Source organism: Chrysochloris asiatica, unplaced genomic scaffold (assembly GCF_000296735.1).
Source record: "Chrysochloris asiatica unplaced genomic scaffold, ChrAsi1.0 scaffold00260, whole genome shotgun sequence".
NCBI classification, from domain to species: domain Eukaryota; kingdom Metazoa; phylum Chordata; class Mammalia; order Afrosoricida; family Chrysochloridae; genus Chrysochloris; species Chrysochloris asiatica.
This window is the reverse complement of record NW_006408778.1, coordinates 486,347-491,326: the sequence shown is the minus strand read 5'-3', so window position 1 is coordinate 491,326 and position 4,980 is coordinate 486,347. Positions and strand designations below refer to the sequence as shown.

Here is a 4,980-nt window from a genome sequence, read left to right as displayed (position 1 = left end):
TGTCACTTGCAGGCAGCATATTGAAGGGTATTGTTTTCTTATCCATTCTGCCACTCTCTGTCTCTTCAATGGTGCATTTAATCCATTTATATTCAGTGTAATTATCAATAGGTATGAATTAATTTCTTTTATTATGCTAATTTTTCTGGTGCTGTTTATCCTTTGTTCTGTATTCCTTCTTGTGTTGAATTCCTTTTTTGTGTGTGAGTTTCCTCTTAGTTTTAATGTTTCCTTGTCCTATTTGGATATTCATTTTCATGTTAAGTTGTGAAATATTTACTTTCTTTGAGGTTGCCCTATAGACTACTAATTGTTACCTTCAACTAAGAAAGTTTATTGTATCTTGCAGTCTACCTGACCTCCTCACTGCTTGGATCTCTGTTCCTATATTTTCCCCTTATTTGACCTTGTTATATTTTTGATCTTTGAGTGGCCTCACAGATCCTGTGAATTCATTGTTGTAATTTTGTACTGTTCTGAACTCTGATATATGATGAGTGAATTTTGGTTGATGTTGCCACATCTGGCAATCTCTGGTTGTTTTCTACTCTTGTAGGAGTTCATTCCAAATAACTCCCTTTTTGTTGTTTTGAAGTGCTTCATTGGCTTTTAAGAAATGTTTTAGCTTCTGTTTATCCTGGAATGTTTTGATTGCATCATTAGATTTGATTGAGAGTTTTGCTTGTTAGATGATTCTTGGTTTGAAGTTCTTTTGTTGTTGTTATGTTATTTTATTTATTTATTTATTTTTAGGATTTTATATGTGTCTGTCCATTGTCTTCTTGCCTTCATGGTTTCTGTTGAAAGGTCAGAGCTTAATTTGGTTTACTTTCTTTTGTACATAATACTTGTCTTTTCCCTGGCTGGTTTAGGACTCTCTACTTGATTTTGATTTTGGAGAGCTTGATTATGATATGTATCGGTGATTTTCTTTTGGGGTCTATCTTTCCTGAAGTTCATTCAGATTCTTAAATGCTTATCTTCTCATCCTTCAAGATGTTAAGGAAATTATCTTCCAGAGTCCCCACAACAGTCTTCTTTATGGACTTATGTGATTCTTCCTGTTGGAAATGCCAATCATTCTTAACGTTTTTTTGCAATCCTTTTTTTTCTGCATGTTCTTCTGTCTTAGCAGTATTGAGAGATTTGTCTCCCAAGTTTCTTGTTCTGGCTTCCATCTCTTCATTTCTACTCCTTTGCCTTTTCAGTCTATTGTCCATTTCTGATATCTTATTACTAATCATCTGGACCTCTTTTGCAGGTTTTGAATTGTTTCCAAAGATATATCTATCTTGTTTGATTGTTCCTGTAGTGCTTTCCTGACATCTTCCTTATTTTCCTTCACCCCTCTGTGGAGCATTTGAAGTTGTTGCCATATCATTCTTCTGAATTCCTTCTCAGGCAGATCCAAAGCATTCTCTTCTTCTATTGGGAAGTTTATATCTGCCTCTAGCTCATTCATCTCAGTTACACTTTTCTGTTTTCTTGTTTGTTCTTAGGACATTTTCGCTACTGAGATATGTTTTCAATGATTAAATGAATGTATGTTGTTGGGTTGTTAAGCTTATTGTGTGTCTCCTGGTGGATATGATCTGGAGATAGGCTTCCTTTTCAAGTCTCTTATTACTCAGCTTCAGGCTCTCTTAGCAAGTGATCGCTATCTTTGTAATACCTAGCAGCTGGTATTGCCTCCTGTCCAGATGGTGGGATATTATGGGGTATGCTTGTAGCTTGGCTATATGGCCATGATTGCTGTTGATTCCTGGGTAACATAAGGAGAGAAAGCTTCCATGACCAGGAAAAAAGTGAGACCAAAAGAACCATAAACAATAACAATATAAAAGCAGAGACAAAAACCACCACACAAAACCAAAAATAAAACTGTACCCAGCTTTCCAGTAATCTTTGCTGCTCAGGGCAGCATGTGTGTGCAGTAGTAACCTCCTGAAGTTGGTTGGGGTGTTCACTCACTCAGTCCCCTTCTCTAGTCACCATTGTGGAGGTGTGCAGGTAGATATTAAGAAATGAGTAGAAAAAGTTTGCCCACTATTTTTATCTCTGAAGGTCAGTTAGGTACCTGTGTATTCACAGTGTGGTTCTCAAAATAGCTGCATCCTTGTATATAGTAGTTGGTGCTGGCTCTTGTCTTTTATGTTGGAGTTTAACAAAGTGAAAATATGGTTTGGCTCTGTGGCCAGACCTGCTGTCTAATTTTAGACAAGAATAAATAGTCCCACCCAGGTCAGCTTTAAGGCAAAGCCCAGAATCAGACGTCAAAAGATGCAGCCAAAGGATTACCTTCTGGGACAACTGAGGCTTTAAGGGTATTCCTCATTGTGCCATTGGAAAATTGTACCCTGTGGGTGCAATGCCAGACCCTTCTGGGTGTGTGCACCCACCAGCCTGAAGGTGCCAAGCTGAGCAGAGAGGGTGTAACAGGGGAAAGGAGGAAAGAAAAGTGAAAATAAATAAATAAACAAATAAATAAATAAATAAATAAATAAATAAATAAAGCCATGACACCTTTTTTTCCAGATGCCACTCTGTGACTTCAGCACTATATCATCCTGGCTGTGGCCACATGCTCTGATCTATGCCTAGGCTGAAGGGCCCACAGTCAACATTCCCAATCAATTCAGAAATAATTTTGTATTCCTGCTACAGTTAGATTTTCAGAGGTGGGCATGGATAACTTATGCCCCCTCCCCCACTTTATATTCTGGAATGGTTTCAGGAAAGTATCTTCAATGTTTTTTTGTTTTTTTTTGCCTGCGCTGAGATACATCCCCTATCTGTTTCTGCTCCTTCTGTCATTATTTAATTTTTTCATTATCTGTTTTTTAAACTGTTGACTTTCCTCTGTTGTGATTGTGTCTCCTTTGGCAATAAAGGGGGTGATACTCACTTTTTCATGAGGATGATTCCTAATTTCAATATGCAGTGGTTTAAGCCCAAATCATGAGGAAGCAATGAAGTATAAACAACACTGCACTCCCTTGTCAGGCATCTGACATCTGTTCAGTCGAGATTCTGCATTTAGGTAGTACCCAAATTTATTATCAGTGTAATCAATAATAAATTGCTACTTCATCTCCAAATCCTGGGGTATCGACTATCATGAGTAGTAATTGAACTCTGCCTTCTTTGATTAAAAGTTTGAATTGTTGCATTGATACAGTCTTTATTATTATTATTATTAAGGGGGAGAACATGGATACTCTGGAGAATACAAATAGGTGAGGAATAGAGAGTTGCTTAACGTTGACTTTACCATCCAGATTCACCTATTAACATAATTGTGAATTCAAAACCTATCTTCACTGATTATCTGTATACTTGATTGTGGAGATTTGCAAACCCCACAAAGCTTTCAAGATTATTCCATTGAGCTATAGTGCTGCTTTTGATGATCATCTCCTCAGCATAGGTGGATCTCTCACAGACTGACATTCCTTTTCCCCTCAGCTACCAGCATAGCCCCAGCATAGCTCAGCCCACAAATTTTCCAAAGCCTCCTAGCAGATTCTGTGTCTTGGCCACCCAGCATCGTTGCTCCACTTAGGCACTCCACAGAGGGCAGATTTGTCATGGTATGTTTAATAGCCTCATAAGTATATTAAAATTGACACTGAATAAAGAAGCCCAAATATTAATTGATTCATTTGAATTATAATGTTGTAGAAGGGTATGGCATCAAGTGTGGCAGTGGTAGTGAGGTTGGCCCAGGATCGGTTATTGTTTTGTTCTGCTGTGCATAGGGTCTCTATGAGTCAGTTCCGACTCGATGGTACCTGACAACAACAACAACAGAAGAGTATGGTCTTCTAGAAGAACAATAAAATCTGTCTTGAGATAAATACGTCTCTTAAGAATCAGATGACAAGTCTTTGTCTTTCATACTTCAAACATGTTATCAGGAGGGAAAATCCCATGAAGAAAGACATCATGCTTGGCAAAGTGGAGGGTCAGATTCCCATGAAGATGGATTGACACAGAGGCAGCAACAATAGTCTCAAATGTAGAAATTGATAGGATGGTTCAGGCCCAGGCTATGTTTTGTTTTGTTGTATACAATGTTGCTATTAATTAGGAATGATGCAATGGCACCTCACAGCAACAACAAAAATAAAATAAGTATGCCTGCAGCCTCATTATCCCTATCATCTCTAAATCAGTGCAGTTGTCTTCTCATTCAGGGTTTCTGACACACTCAGGATATGGTTAGAACAACGTGTCTCTCGCACAGTAATATATGGCCGTGTCCTCAGAGCTCATACTGGTTATTCCATGTAGGTTGTGCTTGTTGACTCTTCACTGGTCATGGTGACTCTGCCCCAGAACTTCTGTGCATAGCGTGTTCCACCATTGCTTGGATTAATAACCCCGATCCACTCAAAGGAAGCCTCCTTCACTGGGCAAGTTCGAGCCCCATTTTAGGCATTCTAATCATTTATAGGCTGAAGACAGACTTACAAGCTGTTTATGGTGATGTATCTAGCTATTCCTTTCTCTCCGCCTCAAGCATCTCTTTTAAAAAAGTAGGAAAGGGAAACAAAGATTCAAAAGACAGCCAAACATCATAATATTATTTCTCCTTTTTACCCATTCCACCATGTCTCAAATCCTGTATCCCAGAGTCCTGTTTTTCCAAGGATGAGCATACATCACAATTTACCTCTGTCCCACTTAGCGCGTGCAAAACTCCCTGAATGTTCTCCCATCCCACTTGTTCTTCCAGTCCCCTTCCATTCTTGTGTATTGTCCCTCATCAAGCACACAAACTATCCTGTGTCTATTCCCTACTCTGTACTCCACCTTCCCCTCCATCCCCTCACCACATAACATACACCCTGGTAACTAAGAAATAATATTTCCCCCCTTTTACTGAGGGTGCTTTTTCTTAAGCTTTTACAATAATGGTCCTATGAAGTATTTCTCCTTTAGACTGATTAATTTCATTCAGCATAATGTCCTCAAGGT

The 4,980-nt window shown here is 38.7% G+C and overlaps 1 pseudogene; it reads right to left on the bottom strand.

Moving 5' to 3' along the window:
- Positions 1-2,788: 2,788 nt before the first annotated feature.
- Positions 2,789-3,450, bottom strand: LOC102811327 (annotated as a pseudogene).
- Between the last annotated feature and the right edge of the window lie 1,530 nt (positions 3,451-4,980).